This window comes from Neocloeon triangulifer, unplaced genomic scaffold, assembly GCF_031216515.1.
Source record: "Neocloeon triangulifer isolate White Clay Creek 2 clone unplaced genomic scaffold, ASM3121651v1 ptg000002l, whole genome shotgun sequence".
Classification (NCBI taxonomy): Eukaryota; Metazoa; Arthropoda; class Insecta; order Ephemeroptera; family Baetidae; genus Neocloeon; species Neocloeon triangulifer.
Genome location: NW_026775545.1, coordinates 8,794,168 through 8,811,494, shown reverse-complemented (window position 1 = coordinate 8,811,494; position 17,327 = coordinate 8,794,168). Strand labels below are relative to the sequence as shown.

Here is a 17,327-nt window from a genome sequence, read left to right as displayed (position 1 = left end):
TAACCCAATATATACATAGAGCAAGTAGATTATTTCTAAGAAAAAAAAATCAGTATTTTTTGTCCTTGAGATGTTAATTCAATGAGAAAATTTGTTGGATTCAGTTTAAATTTTAAATTTTTATTCTTTTAATAATTTTCTGGTTCCATAGTACGTCTGATGGAATCCAGACTGAAATTAAGTAATGGAGTTTGGCTCCAGCCTTCTTTTTCAATTTGTTCTCCGATCCATTTGAGGCGCTTCTGTTCAGCATCACTCGGCTAAATCCAATCTAGATACGGCAGCGCAGCCATCCCTGATGCTCTTTATTCTGCATCATAAAGTTAAATGGATAAAAGACAAATTGCATCTGCGCTCCGGAATAGCCAAATGGTTATATCCTCGAGTATTTAAGTAATTAAGCAAAGAGCAGAGAAAATTAATGTTCCGTCATTTTAGGTCGTTTTCTATAAATATTATTTTTTTTTCGAACAGTAATTCAGCTTCCCACGATAACAACTATATCGGTTGTGTAAAATTACCACACATTGTAAAAGGGCAGTAATGAACTTTATTTCAGGTCATAAACCAATAAAAAAACCACACAAGCGCGTGCACTGCCGATCAGTGCAGGGAAGATTCAATTGGCTCACCATAAATCACAGCCTAATTAGATCGAAACGCCGTTTTTTATGCTGATTTGGCTGTGCTGTGGGAATTCAGTTTTGCAAGTAAAATTTCATTATTCTCGTCGGAGGCAGCGAGCTCTGAAAAGTCGTAAAAAGTCGCCGGCAAAAGTTTTCTATGTGTGCGGGTGCAATCGAGCGGGGCATCTCTCTCGCTTGTGCATTGATGGATGAGCCAGCACTAACTTTTATTGATCCCAAAACAATCCACATACATACACAGCAGTCCGTCCGGGGTCTCGGGACGAACTTTTTTTGTCCCACGCCACACCGGGGTATATGTCTGGTGAGTAAGGATAGGAGAGGGTCGTGCATGTGCGTTGGTTGGCAGGAAATTGGGTACCTGGTATATCTGCGATTGAAACCAATATTTTGTGCGTTTTATTGCCCCTTTACCTCTGTGTGTTGGGTGGAATTGGATTGCGTCTGTATATAGCTGAAGGACAAGCAAGTCGCAAAAGTCAGATATGAAAATGCAGAAGAAGAAAAATAATTAAATATGCATAGAGGAAAAAATTATGATTTAACTTGTATTAATATTATTTAATAAAAAATAAAAAAGTAAAATTACATTATTTAAATTTTAATGCTCTATTTTTTTACAATTCATATTTTTTAAATATTTAAATAATTAATTATTTTAATCATTTGAGAGCTGTATTTCATTATTTTCTATTTAATATTATAAATAAGAAACTCTAGTCTTTAGCATTAGAAAAAATAAATAAATTTTCACCTCCCCGTGTTATAAATTATTAAGATGATATACAAATATAACTTACGAGTAGTAATGGCCGGTATTATGGTTGATATTAAACCAAACCTTTTATTGAATTAATCTTAATTTTAAAAAAATTAGTGGGGGCGCTATTCAATCCATTTAATGAAAGTATAGAATACAATACATACTAAACAATTAGTTCTATACATAATTGAATAGTATTTTGTTATTCCCAACAAGTATTGTAGTGAAAAAGGAAATAGCAAAATAAGGAGCTATTCTATCGTTACACTTTTTTTTAAACCAACACCGTTTTGGCGCATTACGACAAATGAACAAATTTCCACATCAGCTGGCGTGGCATTTCGGCCGCCGCGTGGTTTCATCTCCATTTTGGACGGTGGTGCGTGCGAGAGTAATTTTTCGCCCCTCCGGCCAGCTATTTCACACCGCACTATTTGCAAAGTCGTAAAATTCTCCTGCGCAGCTTTTCTTTAATTTCCCGGCAAACGAATAAGAGCGTCAGCCGGCGAGGCCTCGCAATCTTTTAATTAAACAAGAGAGCACAAGACGTACACACGAGAGAAAGAAACGAGTGTAATAAGAAAAGGGAAACTCTGCTCTCGAGGGTGTGGCTGTAATGAAAATTTATCTTTTCAGGAAGGCTGCTTCTTTTTCTCCATTCACGCACGGGCAATTTTATCTGCAGAGCGCACCAGGCAATTTCCTGTGCGCCTATTTTTCTCTCGCTCTCTTTTCTCAGCGTAATCCCCAGGCCGTGTTTGCTCTCCCCAGAAATAAATTTGATACCTTGATGCAGCACAGCCCAAGCGATAAAAAACGCAAAAGACGGCCGGCACAGAGAAAAGGAGACGTTTTCTGAGCCCATTTGACGTTTATGGGGGTGGATTATCCTTCTACAAATTATTATTTCCTATACCAATGACCCTCTCTGCCATTTTGACGTCTCACTCCCTGCACAAGTCTAATAATAGTTTGCTCCAATAAATCCCCAGGCCCATTAGATTCAATTTCACGGTCGAGACGAATAAAAATATTGCTGGCTCAGGCCCGGCACACGCGCGCCTGCCGCCGGTTCGGGTGTATTTTTTTGCGTCGTATGTGAGTGATCAGAATGTGCCCGGAATGCGAAATGAGTTGGCCTGTGTCGCCTGACAACAGCTTGTTTTATTTTTTCCCTAATACATGTTGGTGCGGAATGGAAAAGCGGCCGCTGCCGACGCAAAAGCAGGCTCTGCATTGCAGAGGGAATGTATAACATGATGTGGGACGTGAGCGGAAATATTTTCATCATCATAAAAAAGTTTGGGGTAAAAGTTGCGTTTCCACGCCAGCAGTGCTGTTGGAACAAAAATGAGATATGTATATACGGCTTTTTAAAATTTAAATCGTGACGGAGCATAAAATTTTTAAAATTTGGTCATTTTTTAATGCCAATATTTATGCATTTTATAAAAATTTCACATCTCGCTTTAATTTTAATTGAAGGTACAATTTCAATATTTGAAAATGAAATTTACAAAACAGACCCTCAGAAAGATTCAATGAAATAAATGCGCTGGTAAATTTTATTTTATGCATGCAGCCTGCGCAACCCGCATGTGCTGCGTGTTGCATAACTTAATAAAAACTTCCGTTCTATTTATATATCTTGAGATTTTGAGGAGGCGTTACTTTTACATTTTTTTTTATTTTAAGTTTAAAACTCTAATCTAATTGTTTTTCAATCCATCTCTTTTTTTCTAATTAAGATTTTTGTAATGACTAAGAAGAATAAAATAATTTGATTTATTTGTGACGATAAACCCATTCAATCATCAACCTTTGAAGTCTCACTTTTACAACAATTCCAATTATTTCCATCCAAGTATGCATACTATCACCATATTAGTTAAAGTCCATTAATTTTAAAATCTTGCCTTCTATTAAATTCTTTTTTTTTTATTAACTAAGATCGTCTCATTTATTTTTCTTCGAAGCAAAAATTGTCTTTGTGCCAGAGTTGGAAGTGTAAATCAGAAAGTGCTATGTCTACACCTATAATCAAGTTGTCACTGACGAAAATAAACTATTCTCTTTATTCGAAGCGGCTCTTTTCCAAAAGAAATAAACAACAAGAAATTTTATTTTTCTACCGAGTCAAAAAACCGGTACAGCCTTGTTCATAAATTACAAGCCAAAGCGGCGGAAATATTTGAATACAACACGATTTTACCATTCGCTGATATAGTTTAATGCACTGCCGGTTGGTGTGGCGCAATCGTAATAATATGATAATCCGACATGAGAGAGAGAGCAACGTAGAAAATGCATATTTCAGTCAGAGATGATGTGTCGTCGTAAACATGTCACAGAGCTTTTAATTCAGATGTCTGGGCGTCTCTCTCATAATACTAATACTGTACATTCATGTGTGTATGTATTATTATGATTATGCAACGGGCCCGTTTAATGGAGGAGAGAACATGACGTGCATATATTTATGAAATGCAGCCGCAATTTACTGCCGGGCATATTTATAAATCAGGCCTGGTTTTAATTAAGCTCCGGTACATACAGGAATGGCGGCCGAGATTTTTAATCTGGCGCTGAATAATTGAGGCGATTTGAATGCAGCCGGCTTATCTGCGGGCATAAAACGTGGCGGGACGTGCCTCAAATGCTGATTAAATCCAGATGGGATTTTCCGGCGCAGCCTCTCATAGGTCAACCGAGCATTTTGCGCCTAAAAATGCTTCCGACGCGCGCTAAATTATGCGGAGCGAGAGGGTTGCTGCTGGGATTTTATCAGAAAGGCAGGCGCGGCCTCTCCAAACAGCAGCAGCTGCGGATTTTGAGCTTTTCCCGGATGGCAGCACCGAACCATGAGATTTCCCAGAAGCATTCCCGCCGACGAAATGAGCACTCGCGCGCGCTCTTGATTCATTTTTTATGTCCCTCGGTATGAGAAAACTTATTCATCTGCATACGTTCATCTCTGCTAGTAAAAAAGCTGCGCTGGGTTCAACAGGGAGAAAAGAGAGATGCCCAAATGACTTGTTTGATGAAATCACTTTAGTTTTAATAAAAGTTTTTTCTGACATTCCCGAAAAGTTACTTTTACTACTGCACGAAAGTTATAAATTATAACAGAAAATTTGAAATTCACTCATTTTCAAACTTTGATTAAGATCGCTTTTAAAATCTATACAAAATAGGGAAGAACAAATAATGTTTAACAAAATATTAATGAGTAGCAGTATTTAAACAATTCATCCAAACACTAATTTTGAATTTTTTATTCATTCATTTCATTCTAGCTATTTATTTATGTTGTAAATAAACCAATATAAAAAAATCACTCTTTAATCTACTTAATCCCCTTAAAAAATCAGCTTACAATAAAAATTTGTTAAATTTTTTTTACCAAAAATTCTTTTGTACTGTTATATTCGTCACGGTTTGATACAAGTAAAATCCAACACTGCTGGCTTCCGGGGGCGAAGAGATGTGGAAATTAGAGTCACACCCGTGTATCGATTCGCCGATTTAATTGAGATAATGGCGGCATTATATTTTGCCAACATCTGGCGCCGAAAAACTGCAGCGTGGGGAAAACTCGCGGAATTTCACACTTTCGGGCAGCGAAAGAGCTGCTGCTCTTTGTAAACAATAAACGTCAGCCAGACCTATAAATTGCGCGAGAACAATAAAATATGACATTAAACGGCGGAATAAATCAAAATTTTTATCACGTGCTCGGCTGCTGCGTTTCTCACCGAAGTTTTATTTCCCCGCTTTTTTGAGTAAATATATATCAAGAGACGGGGGTGAATTGCGGCGGCGAGAGATAGAGAGTTGCATGCTGTGTACGTGTTGGATAAATATTTTATGCGCCTCTTTCTCTTCTCAATATATATCCAAATAAATAAACAATAATAATCTCTCCACCACTGCTAATATTTATTTTATCTCTGATACTGTGTGGATCGTAAATCAGGCTCTTTATATATTTTCTTTGCGCCGAGACGCGCATCAGCTTTATTTGTTTGATTAATAAATTCCTAGCTGGTGAAGCTTTTATTATGTTGGGAAATGCGGTAGAATTCCCATGGACGACGATAAAATGATCAAATCTGCGGCAGATCCAGAAATATTACACAATTTCCATTATAAAATATAATTTTTACAGCATCGATCGAACAATGTCAGCGGAAAGAATTTTCCGCAAGATTCGCCGTCCTTGTGCCAAAGAATCTCGCCGCGTTTTATAGGTTTATTTTGCTCATGTGCCCGGAGAAAATTTTCTTATTTGCCGGCGAGCATAATAATTTAGGTCTCTTTGTGCGGCGGATGATATAAAATTCAGAGGCGCAGAGAGTGCTTCTGTGAGCCGCTCGCTCGTCTGAGAGTTTTGAAAGCTTCTTAAAGTAACTATAATTTTGTGTTATCCCTTGCAGCTAAAAGTTTTTTATGACCACGCCGCCAATGGCGGCGGGTTTTGCGCGCGCAATTTTCTTCTTATTCCCTCATGCAGAGGCAGCAGCAGTTTGAAAGAGAGAGAACAAGTTATATTTATAAATTTAAATATAAAAGCAGCTCACATAAATTGCGCGTCCTGATCGCGTATATGCATGAGCTGCTGGAAAAATAAATTCACCAGGGAGATGAAAAAATTATCAGAGCGCGTCTCTTTCAATATGAATAATTCAACGAGATGTTGCTAGAGTCGATTTGGGACAAAGAAAAAACATGGCTTGTTCCGTGTTGCAGGTTGAAAACCTGCTCCTCTAAAATTAGACCGTCTTTGCGTCATATTTCTTTCAAGTTTGACTTTCCTCCTATGAGCTAATTTGCATAATAAGCATTTCTGACGGGTCGAGCCAAGATTTTTTGCTCAAACATCAACTAACGGATCTCTTGAAAAAGTTGTAGACCTGCGAATATTTTAATGGCATATAATATAATGGACCACATTTAATACATTATATTTAAAATGGAGATTTAAACTTTTTAAATCAGTCCTTTCAAATTCTTAAGAAATACAAAAAAAGTATATTTTCAAATTTTACTGGTTTTTTTTTCTGAATCTGTGAAGCACAATGAATTTAAAATAGTTTCAATCAGGGTCAAATTAAAAAAAATCTTTGTATTGTGCACTGAACAAAGTGTTTTCCACCAATTTTTAATAATTCAATAGCCTTTTAAATAGAAATTGAAAATGATTTACAAAAAAAAAAGAAACATTGGTCTTCACTTGAATAAAAAAATCAATTCTTTTTGCCCATAATTTAATATTTTAATCACATACATTGCCTTAATTTCTTGACAACTTAAGGGCCACTTGGCGTCGTTGGCACTTCTTGCGGTCATTAAAACGAATTAAGAGAACTTGAAACGCACTTTGGGTTGGCCGGCGACTTCATCAAATCTGCATGCGATGCATTATACCCCGTCTAGCCGAGCGTTTAGAAAACAATGAGGAGAGATGGTCTGAGCGGAGGATGATGAGAATAAGTGGGTGCTAAAATCGCATTTAACTGCCGCTTTAACACGTGTAACACGCGTCACGTGGTCTCGCGCGCCTGGCTCAGTTTATGACAACTTGAATGAGATCTTCAAAAAGTCACCAAAAAACCATTACGGCCGCTTTTACGGCCCTCGTCACTCCATTTATATTTATTCCACCTGGCATGTGTGTGCAGACAACAACCCCAAAATCAGCGGGAAAAGAACAGAGAGTGCGCCATTCCCAGACTGATCGTTATTTTAAAGTGTCAAATTTCATCGTCCTATTAAGCCTACGCAAAAAAAAATAACTTTTTATACTTAACTAATAAATCAACCAAGTACTCACTTTAAAGTGGATATCATTAAATGCACGGTTGTAAAATTTATTAAGAAGGGCGTGTTTACCGATTGCCAAATTATCTCCGCAATCGAATCTCATTTGGTGGAGCCAATAAATTTGCCACTCGCTAATTGACAGTTGCAAAAGATGCCTGCCGGATTGACACACGGACCTGGTGTGTATAATATATCAATGGTAATTGTAACAACCTTCAACCCGCAATAAAACTGCGGTGTGATGCCATTTTATGTATTATCTTTTTACACATCGCGTGCCGTTACTCATTTAATGGTGCCATTAAAATAATCACAAAAACCATTTAACGGCAAATTAATAGCCACCATTACAAGGTGCTTAGGCTATTGTTAGTGGGGCTGGCGGGGCGTCAATCAAGAAAACTTTTCATCCACCAAAAGACGAAACCATGTACTGCAAATTTTACGCCGACAATTTTAAATTATATTTACAAATTTATCTAATAAAAAAAAAAAAAAATAATAATTTAAGTGATATTTTTTAAATTACATTATTTAGCTGCTTGTAACAGACAACGTATGCAACCGGCTAGACTAAGCTGCACCACACGGCTGCATACGGAACTACCCAGTCGCTCGATTGATTCTCCCATTCCTCCCATTCTCCCTTTAAGGCTGTGCGCAACGCAAAGGAAGGTGACATCTGTGTGCGGAAGCTAAACTAACAGATCAATCGCCGGCGGCGACCGACCTGCACCCTCTCGCAAAAACTTCGAACTATCTCGAGGGCTACAACGACCGCGGAGAGAGGGAAGCCATGCTTGGGGGGGACAGCACGATATACAACATGAGAAGGGTGGATGCTTTTGATTGTTCACGCCAGCGCCTATCAATAATGCTCTATTAAATTTTTAAAAAAAAAGCACCGAGTTAAAATTAATGAGCATGTAGGAGAAACTTTTAAAGGAATTATAAGAGAAGTACACCAAATAATTTTTCCGCGAATAAAAAAAAATTATAAAATAAAAAAATTTATGAATAATTAATTTTCATCAAGATGGACCACCAATTCTCCATTTTGAATCAAGTTACAGAACCTTTAGCGCAAAATTTAATTTAAATAATATGCAGCTTTCAAGATGCAACGATAAGTGGTACATGACTGTATTAAAAATGACGCATTAGTAACAAATGAAAATTTTTCATCATTTTAAACACGTTCAAGAAAGTAAAGCCTCTTGAAACCAATACACACGAGCATCCACTGTTGACGTCACTTTAATAGAGTGACATCTGTAGCAAAACCTGCAAACTCCATACATCTGGACCAATGGGGATGCTGCGCGGGGATCTCGTGTGCGTTCAATTGGCGCGGGAGGAGTCAGCCAATGAGAAAGCGCACACAAGTCGGCCATAATTGCTACGTCAGCGGCGGCCATAATTGTGCAGAGATACGCGCATGCGACGGTTGCGCGTTCGAAAAGCCAATGGTCAGGAGAAACGAGAGAGCTGCGCGCGTTGACTACGCCTTAAGGGAGGGGAGTTTAGCGTGCACCAACATGTCCGAGCCTGTATATCGCTGGATAGCGAGCAGCTCTTTTCTCGCGTTTCTTATGCTTTTCTTATCTAAATTCAAGGGCACTGAAGTGACGCTAAATTGTTTTGATAGTGTTCTCTGATAGCACGGCTTTGTTTGGTTACGGCAAAAGCTTTTATTAATTATGCAACTTTGTAATAAAATACACAATTATCCCAGCTAATTAGATTTAAACCCGAGATTATGTTATATTTATATTAAATTTCATTACAAACATTCTAAATCTTTGATAATAAAGCTATAATTTATTGTGTAAGTACACATTTACCAAAAATGATAAATTTTTAACGCTTTTATAGTTACTATGGGAACCACACCTATTAACGCCTAGCAAACGGCGCGAAAGTCAATAAAAGCGAAATGGTCAAGTGAGGATTTGGCTGCTTGGAGAAGCGAGAAATAAAAGAGTAAATATGGCTGAAGATTAGGGCGCTATCTGCGTCTATTTGTGCAGCAGTTTGTCCCCATAATTTTAACGACTCGACAAACTACAAACACACACACAAGATATTGAGCCAGCCAGCCCGTGCGTATGAATGATGTGTGGTGTTAAATTCTTATATAGGTGCCATAAAATTGTTTGCCCAGAGTTATCCTGCAGGCCAGCACTAACTAACTTGAGCAGTCCGCCCCCACAATCCCTTACCCATTTCAGAAATTGCTCTGCTATTATTATACACTCACAGTCAAACTAACTGTCCTATAAATGAGCTATAATAATTATGCTAAATAATAAGCGGACAAGAATTTAATTTATGGGATGAATTATGCTGCTATAAATTCGGAAGCGATCATTATAAGCAATTATTATCAATTAATACATAGTCTTTAACCTAAGCTAAAAGCCATTCATTTTCTGAGCCATTAAATTAAGAATATAGCTTTTCTTAGATAATTAGCGAGTTGAAATCAATAATTATTATTGTAAATAAATAAATAAGGAAATTGTTTAGTGGAGTAATACTTTTATGGTGGCTCTTTTTCTCCACAGTTAAAGAGTAAAAATAATAATTGGAAAATTGATATACTATAGTGAATTTATTTATTTTTCTTTCTGTATTCTATAACATATTTTTTACGTCAAGAAATGACCTAAAAAAATTTGATTAAATAAAGAATGAAAATATTTTTAAGGAAAGATTTTTTTATAATCTCATTGTAAGTGTCATTAAAAAACAAATGATGCCCTTTTCGTTTTACATTCATATTCTTAATTAATGATTGGACTGGGCTCCCTTAGGCATTAATTTTTTTAAATGTATAAACATTTTTAATGCGAATTCGCCACTAGCTCTTTTATTACTTTAAAAATATTTGTTAGATTTGCAATTAAATATTAAATCAACCCTGATAAACATGATTGTGCATATAATCTTGAGAAAATCACTTAAATTACAGAGCTATGAAAAGATTGAAAAATACAATCAATAGTTTTCCAAAAGAAAAATGTAAAAAAATAGCAATAATGATCTGCCAATCATGATCAGCTAAAATTTTCTGTAATTAGTTTCAATTTCTCATTCTCTCAAAATCCTCTTTATTTTGAAAAAAAAAATTATTTTGCTCCAAAGAAATTCCTTGAAATATGGACTCCACAAAATATTCAAAATTTAATTTGCTGTTGATCTTGTTCAAAATTGCATACATCACGGCCTGCACTGGCTCAAATTTATACGTAATAGCAAACACGTGTAAAGCTGCATCAATAATGAGTCCAAATAACGGTGAGAATTGGGAGATTTCATGAATTTTCGCGGTAAGAACAAAAAAATATTGCTCATGAACATGTGTTTACTTGAAAAAAAAAAAAAAAAAAAAAAAAAAAACTAGGCTTGATCCTCATTCACATCTTCAAGTGTAAATTTTGAGCACTCATGCTTGTTTCAATTGAAAACTAATAATAATTTGTGCAAAATTAAAGACGAGGGAAAAAATTTAATTTCAAAAAACCAAAGCCTTCTAAGATAAATTTTGTCCTTCTCAAAGGTTGAAGGTGCTCCGTCAAGATCACCAAAAAATATAAAAATGAAAATTTAGTTGAAAAGTTAAAAAGCTGTTTTTTAAAAAAAAAAAATTATTTTGGTTAAAGCGTGAAAAAGGGCATTTGGTCTTGGAATATACATTATAATTTTAAGTTAAAACTTATTTGTATAAAGAAGCAAATTCTTCCTACCTTGCGGCGCTCTGGGATGCGTCGGCCTCAAGACGTGGTCGGGAAATAAAAATAAATTGAGAGTGGAGCCGGCGACATGAGGGCACCAACGGCGGCTGCGTCAGAGGCAGATAACTCGGCGAGCCAGGCCACTCCCATGCAGCATCCCTGCAAAGACATGCGCCATTCCTTGTTAAACTCAGTCCCACAATTGCATGGGCAAGAAGAAGTAGAAAAGTGTAAATAAAGATAGAACAAAATAATCCTCTATCTTGAAAAAAATCAATTAAAACCTTCTGATTTGAAATTAAGGCTGGAACAAAGCCAAACAGACCAGACTGACCAGAGAACCTATACTTGATTCTCAGAAACGTTAAATCTTAATCTTAACTTTGCAGTTGGAGAGAAAGATCTACAAAATTAGCTTCTAAAAATATAATTTTATATAATACTATAATTATATTATTGCGATCTGAAACAAGATTAATAATTAATAATTTTTTTTTTTAAATCATGAAAGAAAAGTTATATTTGCTACTAACTTTTTAAGTAGTTTAAATTTTCTTGTGAGAAAATTTGAAAAAATAATGAACCAATGCGTAAGACACTGTGTGTGATCTTCTTAAAACCACCGTATGTGCTATGAAAAGCGTAATTTTATTTAGAAGTAGAACACATATACAAGGTGGCTAATATTTTTTAAATTAATATCACGTTTGATGTTCAGTTAAATTTTTTACAACTTAGTAGAGTATTAAGAAGCAATTTTATAACGTATATAGCAAGGCAGCAGCGGTGTACAAACTCTACCAGCTGCAGCTCGGCGTGAAAGCAAGAATAGTTTTTTGTTGCGGGATGGTTCTACTTTTAGCAGTCATGTGTTAATGGCTTTATGACCCTTCCGACGTGTTGGTGCATTGCAGACTAGGCCTTTCATATTTATATTTTATTGTTGCAAATTGAATTATTATGCTGTTCCCAATAGAAAAATTCCTCCTTTTTAAAAATGATTTTTACAGAGGAGAGTAAAATTGTGGTCAAATCGTGTTTGGTTTTTCTTTCAACAGAGTTTCTGGCTAAAAAGAGAACCGAATCCAATCATCAGGCTCCATAAAATAATCCAAATGAACTGCAGCAGCTGGAAGGCGTTAATATTATTTACTTTCGCTTCGGGCGTTTCGGATTCAGTGTTATGTTTATTTTTGATGCACTCCGACGGATGAGCATCAGTCTTCGGAGATGCTCACATAAACAAATCGTAATTCGCCGACTGAATCACTCCATATAACTAAATGGCATATAATTTTTGAAGTGCCGCCGCCGCTGCCTCTCACACGCTACTACTTGCAATTCATATAAAACGGCGAGGAAATAACAAAACAGCGCAGCCAGTGAGCCGGCAGCAGGCGTTTAAGAACTCGTAATCGTTTCATAGTTATGTCTAAGTGTGACTCGCGCTCACTAACTCAGCACTCGCTCGTCAGCGTGTGTGTGTCTACAACGCACATCATAGGCGACTAAAGTGTATTGCAATGGTGAGTATAAAGTCAAATCGCATAGCCCAATAAATATAAAGCTAGAATTAGAGCTACTTATGCCGGACCTTAACTGACCTTTTGTCGTGGAACGGTTAAAGGGTGACAATCCAATCTTTGTGATCTTTCTGAACAATATTTAAAAAAAAATCCCTTTGAAAGTTTTTTCAGTCAAGTCAAAAGTTGTTTTATTATTCAAATGAAAATCTTGCTCCTTAGAGAATAAATCAAATAATAAAAAATAAAAAAATATTCCAACCACAAAATCAGAAGTTATAATACATTATAAAACCAAACAAATCCAATCGCAGCTGAGATTAGAATTACAATTTATTATCATATGAGAACAATCGTGTAATCTGATAATATTTATAAATAATTGCGAATCCCAGCCATCAAAATAGTTTCTTGTGGTGCAGAATGTTACTTTTGGGAGTTCATAACGGTTAAAAAATTTATGAAATTAAATAAAATTATTATTTAGTAAGTTATAACAAAATGAATAAGAAACAAAAGTCAAAAACAATTATTTAAAAATAAAAAAAAATTAAGTATATACTGTTTTTATTCTTAGCTTTTTAACTTTGTATTGAAACCAAAGAGCATACTTAGTAAGGTTGTAATAACAAATGTTCAGAGTTTTCAATTAAAACATCAATGATGTAAATCCGTTTATTGTCTGTTTTTGTTCGGTAACATGCTTTGGCCCTCCACATACAACAAAAAATTTATGCCCTGAAGCTCATTATTGGGCAGTGCACGTTTAAGATTCTGCGCCGTCTGCGCAATGATTTAAAGTACACCGGGGACGCGTAAAGAAAATGAGAAAGGGGAATGAGAAAGAAAAGGGCTGCACCGCCGGCATTTTTATTATCGCCGACAAGATTGGATTTTCTTGTGCGGCATGAGTGGGCGATGCAGGGGTGAGTTCACCCCCGCTGCCGCCCCCGCTGCTCTCGCCCTCCCTGCGAGGGTCTGCGGGGTGCGTCGGTGCGGCAGCGGCGCGAGGAGGGCTGCGAGGCACATCCGCGTCGGGGGTGCGAGCACAGCACTGTTAAGGGCAAGTCCAAAATTGTCTTTCGGTGCATATGGCAAAGATAGATGCGGATAGGCAGCGTGCCAAAAAGGAAACTCTTTTACGGCGCGCCCTTTTATGCCCGCGCAAGCAGAATGCCAAAAATTTTTCATTTCCTCCACTGGAGGCTGTAAAAATTTTTCCGGAAATTAAACAGAGACGCTCTCAACGGGAAATGCTGACGGGAGCAGAGATAAGGCTGAAGGGAAATATACGTCTTGCTCGGAATGCAAATGTTTGTTGTAGAAATTCATGGGATATCTTTTCCTTCTAAAAACAAACATGGAATACATTAAATTATATTTAAAGAAGAAACAATGTAGAAAAATTATGATGGATGGAATTTAACGTACCAGGTAAAAGTGAACGGGACATTTTGTTATCCAAACCTTTATTTGTATTTTTAATCTTTCGGTAGAATTTTTAAATTTGAAAAACTGAAAAAAATACTTTAATTCATGATCATTCAAAGTGATCTTCTTCAGTTTTAATTTGCAATAAAAAAATATTTATTTATTTACAACATTTTTAACTTTGAACCTTTCCAAGTTAAATTTAGATTTCCGTTTTAAAATATAAAAAATGTTCCTGCTCAGAATTTGTTACGTTGAATACATTATTTGGCACCCAAGGAAAAAAATATATTGGAACATGATGAAAAATATCCAAACCACCTCACACATAATTTAAAAGATCGCACTAAAAGAGGTGTCGATTTTCTCACACATTCTCTGGAAATTAATTGCCGCACCTTGATCTTTACTCACACGCATCCCTGCATGCTTTCAACAACAGACCTGAAACGTTAGCAGGCAATATCACCATTGTTGAACCCCCAATAATTGGAAAGAAAAGAAAAAACTCACCCTACAACCAGAAGCATAACAATGGAAATTTACAGCCGCAAAAGTACAAAAAAGAGAGCATCTCCACAAATCTTTTGAATATCATTGCAGCAAAATGGAGCGGAAGGGGTTGAGACGCGCCTATATTTTACGACGCCTCACAACAATTGCCTCTTTGGTTCCGCACGGAGCAATTGGTCGTGTTTTCAGTCATTTTCGCCCCCAGTTCTCCGGACGTAAAAAATAAACAGAAAAGAGCGAGCGGCTGTAAAAATAACTGGTGAGAACGCCATCACCTGCGCGCGCTATTTTCGACCAAAATTTCGGTGCAGCTCGAAAAGAAGCAGAGAATTCACGCGTCGAGGGAAGAAGAAATTTTCCGCGGACGCTGCATTTTTCGAGAGATGCATCTGGCGACCGTTACATTATTTACGAGCTATTAATGATCCTTAATGACCCCTGCGAGATGAGCTCTCAGCACTCTCTCGCGTTTTTACTTTTTATAACAGCTGCCTGTGTGTGTCCTGTGCGAGGACGTTGGTTCCACTCGAATGCACGTGAAAGTCGCATTTCATGCAAAACGAAATTCCTCGAGAGCACCAACAGGAGTTGATGAGGACACAAAAGAATCCTCTCACGGCCAAAAAACGATATTTTATAAATTTCAGACACTTTGGAAATAACACAAAGTTATAAGTTTCCATTAGTTGAACAACGTTTTAGCCCCTTATTTTCTTTGGGTATGCAACCAGCTCATCATGGAAATGCACACAATTGCATAACCATTCACCCTTTGATGGTATGCAACCTGCACAACATGCGATTGAGGCCTAGTCGAATCAAATTTTTACAACAATATGAATAATTTTTGGCAATTATTGGAAAACAAATGTATATTTTACCCACCAGAGCGTTGTAAAGACTTGATTTAACAGTGTCAATAAGGTGTCATTACAACTGACAAGAATTTGTTATTACGGATTGACATTAATTATAATTCATTATCTTTCCTAATTAAATTGCTGATAGGCTACATTTTTAACATGCTTAATTTACTTCTGTTGGAAGATAAGAAATTTCTAAAAATAAATTTGAGATTTTTAAAATTTTAAACACTTTGATATTCGTCTTTAAAAAGGTTATTACCAGAAGTTGTTTCGAAGCTCAATATAATTTCAGTGGATTTGTTACAAACTATTCATTTTCCAACATTTTCTAAAAGGCATTGTAATAATTGGATAAATAAAAAAAATAATTAAATAATTTATTATCAAAAACTGCCTAAATATTTAAAATTTTTAATAAATTTAGAATTTCACGGGCTTCATCACGTTTTCGTTTTTCCCACGAGGAAAAAGATGTTTATCCATTCAGCTCTGCCTCACGCTCTCTAGAGATGTGCGAGTGTAATTTTGAGTCTGAAATTTTTAGCATTCCATTTGCCTGGGCAGAGCTGAAACTTTTCTCATCAGGCCGAGAGTGGCTTGAGCTGCTTCTGTGTGGGAAAAAGGGTGATGGGGTCAGAAACTCCCTGCGCTTTACGGCCCGAGTTGAGCTTCTTTCTTTTTAATGTAGTTTGCGGGCAAATTAAATTTAGCCTGCTGGGTAGATTGCAAGGCGGGATTAATTTGAAATGAGATTCACGCCGGCCGGGGCGAACCCTTTAATATGTAATGCAGCCACCGAGGCCTGCGCGCTCCTTTTACGACCTGATACTCACACACGATGAATATTTTAATATTTTGCCAGCGGTGCTCTCTGTGTGTTGGAGAAAAATATCGCGCGGCTTATCTCGTGCTGTTGTGTTTTGCGCGGAGATGGCGGCGGCGCCGGCACTTTGACGTGTATATGAGCCTTTTTCCATTTGGACAACTCACAATGCATGCTTTTAATAATGCACGCTCGTAAATCATGCGCCCGCGAATTTACAATTCTGTCTCTCTGTACAAACCCACAGCTATAGGCCACTTTCTATTGAACAAATAACCAACCTTCAAATGCAAACACGCAATATTGAAACGAGCCTTGGGTGTCAGGTTTATGTTATCACGAGAGAGTTATTTATTCGTTTCATTTTTTAGCGATTAAATCCTAATTCATTCCACTGAAAATATTGATTTGTTAAGGAAAATGTTCGCCAGGAATAGATAAGCAATTTTCTTGTAAAAGCCATTACTTGTATTTCATCTGAAAAAATATAAATCATATAAAAATATTTAAGGAGGTTAACCATTTTTTTTTTTTTTTTTTTTTTTTGAAGGTTACAATATGTAGAAACTTCAAAGAGCAAAAAAAAATTGTAAAAAAAAACAGCTCAAGTATTTGATTGCATTGCGAACAGTTATCCATGATAATTAATTTAATTTTTAAGTATCAAATGATTTATTGATCATCATTTGTGTAAATTAATATTGATTCTTAAATCGTATTTAACTTTTAAGTTTTACGTACCAATCGTACCATATTTCACAACTCCAATAAACATCATCACGAATTAAAACTAAAAATGTAATTTTGGGCTTAATTTTTGTATATACTTGAAATAATAGGGTTTCATATTTTGTTTCAGAAGCAGCAAAGTTTGGCCCGCGGCACGGAAACGCATGGCGGCGAAATAAGCGGAACGAGAATGGCGTTCGGAGCGGCCATCGCAGCTGAGAAAACAGACCCACCATTCCTCGCACTACTGTTTCAGCTGCTCTGTGAGTCTCTCCGAAATGGTTTAAGATTTCTGAAACTCCAACAGATAACTTTTATTCAGACAAAAATATAAATGAATGAAACAATGCTAGAATAAGAAAATTATACAAAAACACAAATTTGTAATTTTCTATTGTAATTAAAAATTGAGGAAAATTGATTAAGAAAGTCACTGGTATTTATTAGATTCTAACTGCAAAATAAACCCACA

At 36.4% G+C, this 17,327-nt stretch overlaps 1 protein-coding gene across 3 annotated transcripts in view; it reads right to left on the bottom strand.

Annotated features, from left to right (window-relative positions):
* LOC132205162 (homeobox protein abdominal-B) overlaps positions 1-17,327 on the bottom strand; it is a 102,757-nt gene that overhangs the window by 62,900 nt on the left and 22,530 nt on the right. For all 3 annotated transcript variants that reach the window (XM_059634065.1, XM_059634067.1, XM_059634066.1), the window contains exon 2: positions 10,983-11,129. The gene's annotated coding sequence lies outside the window, so the exon portion shown is untranslated. The remainder of the gene's footprint in view (positions 1-10,982; positions 11,130-17,327) is intronic.